The 14,305-nt window shown below is 37.2% G+C and overlaps 1 protein-coding gene across 12 annotated transcripts in view; it reads right to left on the reverse strand.

The window, feature by feature from the left end:
• YAP1 (Yes1 associated transcriptional regulator) overlaps positions 1–14,305 on the reverse strand; it is a 108,729-nt gene that overhangs the window by 44,610 nt on the left and 49,814 nt on the right. The gene's annotated exons all lie outside the window — the stretch shown is intronic.

Raw genomic sequence — 14,305 nt, forward strand, 5'->3', positions numbered from 1 at the left:
AGGGGAAACAGTGAGGAGGCCAGTATGAAGGGGGTAGAATAAGCAAGGAATGAGGTATGGTGATTCACTTTGTTTTTAGGATCCAGACTTGATCAGAAAACCTCTCAGCATTTTAACCAGTAAATAATTGAATGGGTTATACCTAAAGGGGACCGCCAATACTAAAGGATAATAACAATTTCTCCAAACTCATGGACAACCTCTAAACATGTGAGAGTGGGCAATAAACATTTTCATCCCAGATTATGCTTACATACACTAGAGGTAAGCCCTTTGACATGGGAAAGATATGGAGTTTTCCAAGGCTGGGTTATCATGCCTAACCACCACATCAAAGTCTTTTGGAAAAAGGAGAAAAAAAATAAGCCCTGGATCAAGAAGGTAAAGAGAAAGAGGTCATCATTTTAATAAGATGTAAAGAGGGTGAGAAATTTGAATTAGGACAAGCAAGAGAGAGCGGTAGGCTGTAATTAAAGTAATTCATAAATCAGAATTACTTACCCTTGGGGGAAATAAATTTTTATGTAGGATTTACTACTACTGGTTGAATGATAACTACTATAACAAATACTAACTTCCTGCAATATTTTGAAAACAAATAAAATACTCTATGTCATAATACTGAAGGTGACTCAACATCAACTTCCTGCTCTTGCCTAAGGACCTTGCATTAGTAATGACTAACAAACCATTCGCAATGTCTAATCAAGCCAGAAAGTCTTGATTATGCCACAAGTAAGATGAACAACCTCTCCCTCTCACCTGCCCCACAATTCAGGAATAAAGAAGTCACCCAGGACACTGAAAGTTTACTAAACACACCCCTATGAGTGGTTCAAAGTACAGGGCTATCAAGAAGTAGATTCCTTAGAATGTAAGAGGAGTAGCTAGAGAAGAAGATGCATATACATCTTTCAAAGGAATCTAATTTTGACGAATTTGTTTTGAAATTCTGGTCTCTTACACTTATGATGAATCACAAACTGTATTATTATACGTAAGGCATTGTTCTAAGTTTTTTGCAAGCAAATTAACTCACTTAACAGTCCCATGGCATAGGTCTTATTATTATTCCCACTTTACAGATGAGGAAACTAAAGCACAGAAAAGTTGCCTCAGATCACTTAGCCCAGACTAGTAACTGGCAGAGCCTGGATTCAAACCCAGATAGTACTAGCTCTCCAGAACTTATGCTTTTAAGTACCACGCTGCAAATACGACAAACATTAATGAAAAGTAGCGTTTTTTAAAATTTCTTTTCCCAGAACTTTCATGAAATCCCATTGCTTCAGTCATATTCATATAGATGGCTCCTACATCTTTAATGCTTCTCACAGGGTCAACACTAGTCTTTCTTCTCCACCAACTGGACACCAACACTTCACAAAACATGTCCTCATATTTTGAGTTGACTTTACTTTAAAATACAATTGCCCCTGTTCCTCAAATCAAACTTTAATGTAGACTTTTGTATTTCTAAGACTAAACTTTAGCAGTAGCCTACCAATTGGTTTTAATCAACTGCAACATTAAACATTGTATGTACCTTAAGAGCATCTTGCCTCACACCTTCTCTGGGGAAGTAGCTCTGTGACTCAGGGCTCCCTAAAGCCCACAGGAAAAATTCTCAAATCTTAATTGGGTTATTCAAGGTCCTCTGTTGTCAGGCATTACATAGCACACTGCACAGGTTCTGAAAGCATCACCACCACCATTCATACCCCTCCTCACCCAGTCTTCTTTCAGTCCTTCAAACTCTTCTTCCTCTCCTCTCTCCAGGACCACCCTGCAGGCACCTTTCTCCCCGCCCTCCTTGCTTAGCTAACGCCTTACTCGTCCCTCCCCAATGTGAATGCCCCTTCCTCAAGAGGGCTTTGCTTACATATACAGTAGTTTCCTCTACTACTGTACCAGGTGCTCTCTCTTTGGTAAGATGATCCTATCACATTAGTAATTTAGTAATCCATTCAAAGTTAGTCCTGCTGCATGGCCTGTCTTTTCAGTACTTAGCAGGGTCATGCACTTTTCACCTCCACACATATACCCAATGCACACACCCCAGCCTGTCTCCTCCTAGCCTCCACTATTTTTAGCCACTGAAATTCTACTCCATTTTCATGCTATACCTTTGCAAAGCTTTTCTCAATTCCTATCCCACTAGTAAAAGTCCTCCCCACCTGTGAACTGAAATTGCACTTGTTTTTGATTTCCTGGATGCTCACTGAAGATTGTCTTGTATTTGTTCTTTTACACTGAGTTTAATTCAGAATTTATCATTCTGCCCTAGAATACAGAAAAAGAGTTTTCCTTTTTTTTTCTTTTTTTGAGTGGGTATGTTCAATTTTGCAAGGTTGCTCAGCACAAGGATGGCATCATTCATCAGAAACTACCACCAGGTTAGACTGTGATTCTTTGATCTTGCAGACGTGTGGTTCTTAAAGTATTTGAGAACTAAAATATATGCACCCCTGACTCTTCTGCCGTTTTGTTTCCAAGGGAGTCTTTCATAAACATTAACATCTGAAATTCATATGCTTGATCTCATAAGTCCTAAACAATCCTTAATAAAATTCTGTCCACACTACTAAAATTTTTAGGTAGACTCAATGGAAAAGGTTGTCATGTATAATAAACACTATAATATCACTGTCACTAACTTTTTTTGTGGCTTCAATAAGCAAAACACAGGACAAGCGTGTATAAATGCGTTTGTTGAAGAAAAAGCAGTTTATAAAATCAAGGTTTGGTAAAAAAAAAGATTTCTCTTCTGGTTTCCAAAGTAACTGTTTTATTCTCAGGGTGAAAACTGATTTAAAGCGTGCAGCTCTAAGTTATGAGCTCAGGCTTTGTCATTTTTGTGTACTGGCCTAGAAGCTGGAAACTAAAAAGATTATAAATATACTGATGAAAATCTGCTTCAGGCAAATAAATGCAAGAGTGGTAGCCAAGCCATTTCTTTTTTTTTCCCCCTCGAGTTCAGGTGTTCTCCTATGTCTTATAAGTAGCTAGAAGATTCTTCTGCCCAACTACTAGAACATACTGATGAGCCCAAACCCCCTGTAGATCACAATGCAGTGTAAGATGAAACTCTGGCCCATACATCTGAAGGCTTAGATTGGAATTCTGGCAATGCTACTTATCTGTATTCTACTCACTAGCATATACTGTGTCCCCAAGCACTGTGCTCATGTCCCGTTTTAGCAGATGCCTCACTGAACTCTACTCATTTGCCTACATCCTGACATTTCTCCCCATCAAGCTCTAAGTCTTGAAGGAATCACCTTGATTTTTTTGGTCTTTATATCCGTAGAGCTTAGCACTACCACCAAATACAACCAAAGTTTGTTGAGCTGAAATGATTAAGAACTTATCTGTGAAAAGAATGATTGATTGATCTTGGTCAAGTCAGTCTCTCCGATCCTTAGTTTGTGCTTTTATAGATGATAGACTTTTTTTATAAGTTGGTAACATTTTGCAGCATTTTTATATTAAATGAGCTCTCGTATGAAATGGTGGAGTCATCCATTTGTATTAGGCACTTAGTAAAGGTTTTTTCCCAACTGAAAATAGAAATGTTAATAAAATAAAAGAAGGAATAACAAAGCGGATCTTTAATAACATTTCTATGGTTTTAACTTTACCATTCTAGAGTCTTCTATCTGTGTAGTCCATGAACCAGCATTATAGCACCTCCTGCAAATCTGTTAGAAATGCAGAATTTCACGTCCCACCCCTGACCTATGGAATCAGAATCTGCATTGAAAAAAAATCCCCAGGCGATTCCTTTACACATTACAAATTGAGAACCACTGATTTAGAATACGGAAAACTAACAATGCTTACTTTAAAACTCTTTTATAGAACTACCTACCACTAACCCAAATTTTACCAGTATAGCAAAAGTACCATTTGATGTGTTACTTAGTTAAAAAAACAAAAACCGATCATCTTTGATGCATTATAAATGAAATTAAATTAAACTCTAGAGACAGCATACTTTAAAGAAAACTGTGAAAGGTTTAGATTCAGACAGACCTGGTTTCAAATCCTGAATCCAATATTTATAATTATTAGCCTGCTAACCTTGGGCAAGTTACTAATCTGCTTGATGCTTACTTTCTTTATCTAGAAAATGGAGATAAAGATCTTCTCAATTAATTGTTGAAAGGATTAAAGGAGAAAGTGCTTGACAAAGGGAAGGGCTTATAGTAGGTACTTATAAAAAAAAGTCGTTCCCTACTCTTTCCTGGAAGTTTTGCCATTTTGTTCTAAGAATATATTTAACTTATGAAAATTTGTGCATAATATTGAGATAGGTTTATGAGAAAATAAACCTGGATCTCAACGAGGAAATGACTGAATAACAAAAACAGGGAACCCATAGAAGGTTTTCCCTTAGATAGGGGAAGAACCCTAGAGAGGAGTTATTTTTAATGGGCTCCCAAATTTTTCAGGATAAAGCTCAAACTTCTTAGTTGATCACACAAAGGCCTTCTTTAGATGTCTTTAGTCTCATCTCCCCACCATTCCATCACTACTCATATGGTGCTGGGGGTGTCAGGCTCAGTAATCTCTCATATAATGCTACCTTTATCTTTCCTTTTCTTCTGTAAACTTAATTCCCACTCATCTACTAAAATTCAGGTTCTGAATTCAACCACTTCTCACCACTTCCCTTCCACCACCTTGGTTCACTGTTTCCCCTGAGTTATTGCAATTGCCCCCTAACTAATCTCCCTACTTTTAAAAAACTTACTCAGATCGTATCACTCCTCTGTTCAAAACCTACAAGTCCCTATATAATAGGGCTTCCGTGTTACCTTTCAGTGACTCTGTTCCAGTTGCAATGGCCTTCTTACTGTTCCTCAAATGTGCCTCAGCAACTCTGAATTAGCTGTTGTGTTATGCATGGAACATTCCTCCCCTTTTCCCCAGATATCTTCATGGCTCTCAGTTCATTCAGATCTTTGCTCAAAAATCATCAATTATAGAGGCCTACACTGGAGAAACTATCTAAAATGATCATTTCCTTCCTCCATCCCCCAGTCAGTCACTCTCTGGCCCTTAACTGGTTTACTTTTCTTTTCTCTCTGATACATTGTGTACTTGTTTCTATTCTGTACTCTCATGATTTAGAATCGTGTCCTGCACATATTAAATATTCAATTTTTGTTGAGGGAATGAACGAACCTCTGGCTCCTTAAAGATGTCTGCTCTACCCTCCTGACCACTGATTCACTTGTTCCTCCTCCACTTTCTCAGCACTTGGTGCCTGTCTCCCATAACATTTATTGTTATAATTATATGGGGAAAAAAATTGTTTTACCTTGACTCCATAATCTGAGTGGCCATTACAATGTCTAGTACAAAGTAGAGCATTTGATATTTGTTGAATGAATGATGTGGAAAGAGAACAATTCAATTGTCTCAAGGTGAATAATAAGACTGCTAAAAATCATCTGTCTCTTTGTCTGTTATAGCTAGATGAACTTCCTAGAGGAAAAGGCCAAGTATAAGTTCAGAGAACTTTCTAATATGCAACTCTTCAGATTTTCTTCAGTGTAACTTGAGTGTTTTATATTTTAACTTAATAGCTTATAGAGTTTTAGTATGTAAATTTATAAAAGATTAGCTTTCTATAAGTTCATTTAGACTTCAGACATGTTCAAATAAAGCAATGACCTTTTGGTAAAATTTTAACCTAAACTTTTATCACCTCTTTACCTTATTGACATCAAAAGAAAATATTATTTTGGAAAACTCTATTGTTGCAGGATTTTTTTCATTTCACTGATGCTGCCTATATATGGTAGTCTATGGATATCATTTTTAAAGAATTAGCATCTTAATCTTTCACACAAATATTCCTCTTATGAGTCATAAAATTATTGTAGCAAGAGAGTAGCCAGAAGGATTTAGAAATCAGTAGGAAAGACAAAAATAATATTCCAACACTTATCAAGAGAAAAAACAAAACAGGCATTTATTTGGTTCTTAAATGTAAATAATTTAGTCTCTTTCTCATCCTTTCTACTCCAAAGCTGAGCAAAGTTTCCAAATAATCACTACAAATAATCACTGGAGAAAAGTTGAACATGGACACCTATATTTTTAAACACCACTATCTAATAACTCATTATACTAAGAAAGCTGGTGGCAAGGATACGTATCAAATTTTTTTCTTTATACTCTTTAGCAATATTCTCCTACTCTTCTAAGTTAGTCTGTTGGTTAAAATAACAGAAATAAGCTTATATCCTTTTCTTCTTCATTAGGTTCAGTATTTACAATAAAATCTTAGTAACTTTCGGAATTCAAATAACTTTACTTTCCCAAATGATTACTTAAGAGACTTCTAATAGATTTTTAAAAATATTTGTTATTCATGCTCTAAGATCAGGTCAAGGGACATCAACAATCTTGAGTTTCCATATATCTCCCTTTGCTTTAGAAGAAAACCCCTAAAGTAAAGCAAAGACAGAAAGGAATTACCTTGCCTGAAATAATAGGGCATATAACTAAATGTATGAATACGGTACTGCCTAACACACTTGAGATTTAGATAATTATTTGGGATATCACAATTCTCAAATGGACACAATCTTAGGAAAATGTAACACTATAAAAAATACTGTTCTGAAGGTACTGAAAAACCAAGGAACTATATGTCCACTTTTCAACACGATTATTTTGGGCTTCTTTAATAAAGGAATGAAGAAATGAGTACTACTTTAAAAATAGTTATATATCGTACATGCCAATACCTTAAGTAATATATAAACACATGCCTCGATTCCAGAATAACTGAATTTAAAGTTCTGCTGATATATTTGGGGTGAGGGGTGTCTTGCTCTGGGAGTCATTTTAGAAGTGTGGCTGGGTAGAATCAGAATAAAGAATGATAATTTATCAGCCAACATCTATTGTTCCATTTGCCAAATGTTGCTGCCTTGCCCAGGTATTCTGAGTTTTAGTATTATTTAGAAAATACTTTTAAGTTAAAAATCATGACTGGAATCAGTTAATATCAAGAGTGATCCAGGGGGACTTCCCTGGTGGTGCAGTGGTAAAGAGTCCACCTGCCAATGCAGGGGACACGGGTTCGATCCCTGGTCCAGGAAGATAAGATCCCACATGCCGCGTCACAACTAAGCCTGTGCACCACAACTACTGAGCCTGCGCTCTAGAGCCCACGAGACACAATTACTGAGCCTGCGTGCTGCAACTACTGAAGCCCATGCGCCTAGAGCCCGTGCTCCGCAACAAGAGAAGCTACCGCAATGAGAAGCCCATGCACCGCAACTGAAGAACAGCCCCCGCTCGCCGCAACTAGAGAAAGCCCGTATGCAGCAACGAAGATCCAACGCAGCCAAAAAAAAAAAAAAGACTGATCCCCAGTATAGAGGGAGCGAAAAGCTCTCGCCACCAGAGTAAAATAGAGGTCATTAGCTGCTCTGACACGAGTGGCATGTTTCATCAAGCAGCAAAGTCATGAAGCCATCAAGATTTAAAAATGCCACGTGTAGGGCATCACGGGGTTTAACAAAGACTTCAGAAGAACTCCTATATACTGAAGATATGATAATTGCAAGCTATGTCATCTGCAACTTGATTGGACATTTTCATTGAATTATTTTTTCTATTTCACAAATAAATATTTTTATCTTCATAATCCCTATATATTGTTTACTGATAACTTTTATTAAAATGAAATGGACTGGTCCATATTTTTAAACAGGAAAAATGGTTCTTGTTTCCATATTACTAACCATTTTTTCAGGAACTTAATCAACAAATAAATCAAGATACAAACTAAATAAAACAAACAGAGTTTCTTAAGGATTAGTTATATTCATTTGGATTATGCTTTTGCTTTTTACTATTTTCCCTTTTCCTGTGGCCATCTTTTCTTAATTTACCAAAATTTGCAGATGAGAAAAAAGCAAGCAGTAATTTTGGTTTAAAAAAGATTATTTGGGATAAGAGACTGAGAGTAATAAAGTACACTGCCTCTGTCTCATACTTCATTCACTGCTTTGACTTTGGGCTTTATTACAGTTTTATTCCTGTTTGGTATACTTAAGTGTTGTTCCATATATTACGATTTCAGATTGACAAACAATTTCCATCTTACAATAATAAAAAACTTTAAGAATCAGAAAAGGTTTGACCCATGAGAAGAAAACCATATTTATATTTAACACTCTTATCAACACTCTCACGCTTGGAGAATCTATGTGAATCTAAAAGCCAGAAGACAACGCATGACTTGCGTAAGAACCAATGATGCATATTTTATGATAAAAAGCTTACAGAGGGCTTCCCTGGTGGCGCAGTGGTTGAGAATCTGCCTGCCAATGCAGGGGACACGGGTTCAAGCCCTGGTCTGGGAAGATCCCACATGCTGCGGAGCAACTAGGCCCGTCAGCCACAACTACTGAGCCTGCGCGTCTGGAGCCTGTCCTCCGCAACAAGAGAGGCTGCGATAATGAGAGGCCCGCGCACCGCGATGAAGAGTGGCCCCCACTTGCCGCAACTAGAGAGGGCCCTCGCACAGAAACGAAGACCCAACACAGCCATAAATAAATAAATAAATAAATAATTTAAAAAAAATCTTACAGAGATAAACATAATGCTAAAAAATAGTGTGGTAACAGATTTAAAAACTTATTTTAAATGAAGTAACAGTAATTACCAGGTAATGTAAACTGATTACACTGTAAAATATCAGATCAGATCACATTTACTTTTATATATTCAGTGTATTATACCAAGCACTGTATATTGTTAATACTAATTTCTATGTACCCATCACTTTATATAGATTGTGTCATTTAACGTTCACAATAGCCCTATAAATTCAGTGTTACTATTATTATTGTCACCCCATTTTCCAAGTGAAGAAATGAGGCACAGGTAGATATACTCACTTATCCAAGATCTCATAGTCAGTAAAGTGACAGAGCTGGGATTCAAACCCATGTCCACCTGACCCCAGAGCCCTTGATCTTAACTCCTATTCTAAATTCCTTCTCAGTTCACTCCAAAGGTGAAAAGTAGAACTTAGAAGTTTGTGAACTACAACACATGAAGTAGGAATTATTAACTCCTAAAACCTGTGGTCAGCTTTGCAACTTCCCACACATCCTTACCTCTTTTGTGCTTTTTTAAAGTTAAAAACCTCATATCAACTTTCTACCTGTTATTTTTACATTTCACATCTGTCCTATGTCATATTTTCCTTGGTAACAATCTCTCTTTCCCATTTGGTCTTTGGTCCTCTGACACAGATTACACAGAGCAGAAGTAATATGGCAGGCAAATATCAAGGAAGCTCTGTACTACCCACTCTGCTTGCTTCTGAATATTTTCCCCACTGCAACGGAGGTGCTTAGCAAATTCTTCCAACACGCATCACCTTCCATGATCAAGAGGGCATTTTCTGTGCTTGCTTCAGCAGCACATATACTAAAATTGGAACGATACAGAGAAGATTAGCATGGCCCCTGCGCAAGGATGACACGCAAATTCGTGAAGCATTCCACATTTTTTAGAGAAAGCCCTCGCACAGAAACAAAGACCCAACACAGCCATAAATAAATAAATCAAAAAAAAAAAAAACCCTATTTGCAAATTCTTCACATCTTGTGAAGATGAATTAAAACCAGAACATCAACTTTAAAAAAAAAAAAAAAAAAAAAAAAGAGGGCATTTTCTCCACCCATCTTGACATATTTCCTAGGAATTCCATGCAGGTTTTCATAATGGGGAAATCAGAAAGTGCTGCATTGGTAGATTTGGGCATTAGTCAAAAATAAATGCCAGACTTAAAACATGAAAATAATAAATCCCTTAAAATGTACCTGTTAACAAGACATCTGACTTTGGATTGTTATCAAAGGTAAATTTTTAAAAAGCAGACACCTGGGTTCATTGATTTTGTATAATTTAAATCAAGGTTTACACAATTTTTAATGGTCCTAAACAGTCACCAGTCCTTTGGCACCAAGTTATTTCTGGATTATCACAGAGTATATTTTCTTGACTTTAGTGCTGCTTTAAGATTCAGCAATCTTGTGGGTCACTGTTAACAAGCTACTAATAAAAAACATTTTCATATAAATAGAGCTGGTTAAAGGAGAATTACCACTTTTCTCTCCCCAAGTCCTTATCTTCTAACGTCTAAAACAAAAACCACTACTGTTTACCCAACTCTTAGTATGCAGAAGAACTCTTTTATATAGATCCCAAGCATGCATCAAAAGGCTACTAATGTGCTATAAGCATAATACATTTTTAATATAACTTGTAAAGGGCAATCATCAAGTAATTTAACAGAATAGGGTTTGTGTACACTTTTATATGTGTATATATTATTATATATTTTAATGTAAAGTAAAATAGAACTATTATCTTACTAAATTATGCAAATTTCCTTTTATTTTATAATTTTCTTTTCCTCACTTTTCAAATTCCTTTCACAAAGTTCACTGTCTTGCCAATTAAATGGACAGTTAAAGAACATAAATTTCTTCCTAGGATCAAGTAAGGAACCCTTTCCAGGTGCAGCTTTGTTTTAAGTGATTTCTCAATTACATATATTTAGAAATTTGGCCAATTACAAATCACACATCTCCAGTCTAGCAATGAAATTCATCATTTCAACCTCATATTTTGAAAAAGGACTTATAAAAAGCAAAGGTAAACTAATCATTTTTGCTAAACCAAATTTGAGTGAAAGAAATTGGATTTCATAAAATCTTAGAACTGGAGGAAATCTTAAAATATTATTCAGTTCCATTAAAAATTATGCAGAAAACTGGAGAGTCTAGAGGAAATACAGTATTTTAAAGGAAAGTGGCCTGATTAGAAATAATTAGAACAGAACACAAAGCTGGACTCAAATATTTGAATGAAGAGAGTTTTTTAAAAAGACTAACAGGGGGCTTCCCTGGTGGTGCAGTGGTTGAGAGTCTGCCTGCCAATGCAGGGGACACGGGTTCAAGCCCTGGTCTGGGAAGATCCCACATGCCGCGGAGCAACTGGACCCGTGAGCCACAACTACTGAGCCTGCGTGTCTGGAGCCTGTGCTCCGCAACAAGAGAGGCCGCGATAGTGAGAGGCCCGCGCACCGCAATGAAGAGTGGCCCCCCGCTCGCCGCAGCTAGAGAAAGCCCTCGCACAGAAACGAAGACCCAACACAGCCAAAAATAAATAAATAATTTAAAAAAAGACTAACACTAGAAAGTTCTTGTTAAAATAATTAATGATAAAAATGTAAATCAAGCTGCATTTAGCTTGATTTAACCCAGTAAAGTGCTTCAAAAGAGCTGTGTAGCTTCCTCTTTTATCTAAAGGCTTCAGATTACCAGGTTCAGAAGGCATTCCCTTTAGGGTGAAAACTGTCTGTAGATACCCTGCTTAACTGGAAACAGGCTTGCTGCTTTGTTACAGTAAATACCCTGGAAATTTATTTAAATACCCTCACAATTCTTGCTCACTGGCTCCAGGCTCTAAAAACTCAGAAGATTATTTTCCAAGCACAGAGGAGCATCAGTTTTGCTGCTTTTCTCAAGGAGAAATCCCTGAGAGATAAGATCATTTTCTCTTAAAGCTATTTGAGAAATCATGCTGTGTAACCTCAGTGGAGAATGCACAGCCGCCAAACTCCACGGGTTTGTTCCAGATGGATAAGGAGAAGACCCTGGGTTGAACCCTTATTAAAATGACATTATGGCTATAACTTTATGTGAACATGAGGTTATCAAGATTATAGTTCCCATGACATTCATTCCCAAGCATTTCAACACCACGTAGAAGTCTTCTATTTGTTTTTAAATAGTCACTCAATGTTTCTCAGATGTGAAGTGAGACTAATAACAGCACCTAACTTAAATGACCATTATGAGAATTAAATGAGATTGTACAAAATGACCTCATCAGGAAGCCTGCCATATAAACAGGGCTTCCTATTATTATTTAATACCTTCTACTACCATTTAAACATGCTCAAGTCTCTTTGGGGGTGGCTTTTCCCATTTCAAGTCCTCCCTCCAACTCTCTCCGTCTCAGCCTCTCTTCATACAATGCCGCCCCCCACCCCCCCCACTACAATTGTGCTTCTTGCCACTTTACTCAAACTGTTCCTGCCAGTCACCTCTTTAATTAATATACAGCAGTAAGCATGTCTATTAATTTATATGCAGTATATAAAAACACATTTCATATTTTACAAAACACAGCTGAAATAAGATACACAAATATTCTAAAATCCATTAAAACCAATTTGATATACACTTTTGGTTTTAAACATAAATCTGAACACAAATTCTCCCCATTTCCTTAGACCATTATTATTAGAAAATTTAATAGGAAAAACACTGCACTGCACTGCACTGCTCTGAAAGAATCATTATCAACCTTATAGATGCAAAATGCCTAATCTTTCAAAATAAAATTTAAATTAATGAGTTATTTGTTACTAATTTCCCAGGTACAGTTTTTGATGGATTATGACAAAATGAAAAATGTGCATCATCTTCTTCAGATTATAAATACGAAGCAGCTTTCAGAACTTTTATTTGGAAATTTGATAATTAAAAAAATGGTTGTCAAGTAAAAATATCAGTCAATAAATACTTGCATAATTTTTTGCTTTTGAAAAAATTTTAACTCAAGTGTCACATATAAAACAGGTTCTGAGGATAAGTAAATGTACTGACATTAAAATTAGCTAAAATGGGGCTTCCCTGGTGGCGCAGTGGTTGAGAATCTGCCTGCCGGTGCAGGGAACACGGGTTCGAGCCCTGGTCTGGGGGGATCCCACATGCCGCGGAGCAACTGGGCCCGTGAGCCACAACTACTGAGCCTGTGCGTCTGGAGCTTGTGCTCCGCAACAAGAGAGGCCGCGACAGTGAGAGGCCGCGACAGTGAGAGGCCGAGCACTGCGATGAGGGGTGGCCCCCGCTCGCCGCGGCTGGGGGGGGGCCCGCGCGCAGAAACGAAGGACCAACACAGCCAAAAATAAATAAATAAATAAAATTAAAAAAAAAAAAATTAGCTAAAATGGAAGATTATATAAACTCTTCAAGAGTTTATATAAAGAAACTTTATGACAAGAGAAGCTCAGTCACAAATCTTGCCTTGACTTTCATTTTCTTGAATCCTTTCAAGTGTTCAACCCACCAAAGGCAAGAACATAGAGTTAATGGAACAGCAAAAACATTCTAACACATTGTCATCATCTTTAGGGGCAGAAGGACATTTCAAATTTTGTGACCTTTCCTGGTCAAGGAATCCTTTTGACAATGAATTGTACCACCCTCTCCAACTCTTCCAGTCCCGTTCCAAAGGCTGCTATTTAAGAAAATCTACAGTGCAGCTTCCAATAGTATCATGTTGATCAGTTTGTTGGGTATGAAAGATGGATGGGCTGTGAAGGAGGAAGCCATTAAGGCCACTAGGGCTGCCAATTACAGTTGCCATCTGTGCCCTGACCCAGGACACTCAGTAAAGGAGATAAAGTGTGTTTGTGTGTGTTTGGGGGGTGGGGAGGGGAATGGTCAGAAATCCAGCCCAAATGCTCCAATCCCTGATGCCAGGTATAGGGTTGCATCTTCTCAGAGAAAGGGGTACCTTTTCCTAATATGCATAAAGATGCATAATGGGTGGCTATGGCCTTGGGCCCATGTAAAAGCCAGACAATATCTAACTGACGTAGGGAAGAAGGAACTAAACATTTACTTAGTATCTACTCTGTACTAGAACTGTAATATAAAAGCTTTATACATATTATATGATTTCCTTTAATATCTTCCTCTCTATAATAAGGGGCATGACCACTCCCCATTATATAGATGAGAAAAACAGCAGATTTAAGTAAACTGCCAAATAGGAAACAGAAAAAAAATTTATACTCAGGTTTATCTTCTGTGAAAAAGGTGGAAATGTGTTAAATAACATGTACCAGCCCTAAGAAAGATGCTTTGGGGTTTATAAGTTGCTACCTTCCAGTTATTCTCAAGGTAGAACAAACATCCACTTTAAGAGGTGAGTTAAGAACACCACAGCTTGGCTTCCCATCCAAACCACAAAAGGAAGAGGGAAACTTCAACTCTAAGAGACACAAGAAAGCGGCACAATAAAACACAAGCATGTCAAAGTTAACCCAACTAGGAATTTGAGATATTCACTTCAGAACTGAAACTTTAAAATCTGTTGGCTTTCAGGTTATTTGAAATAAGTTTCCCTTATGAAAGTGGATAGAAAATAACCATCACCCATGCTCCAGTTTCCTTAAAAGAAT

This window comes from Balaenoptera physalus (genome assembly GCF_965194825.1).
Source record: "Balaenoptera physalus genome assembly, chromosome: 10".
In the NCBI taxonomy this organism is placed as follows: Eukaryota; Metazoa; Chordata; class Mammalia; order Artiodactyla; family Balaenopteridae; genus Balaenoptera; species Balaenoptera physalus.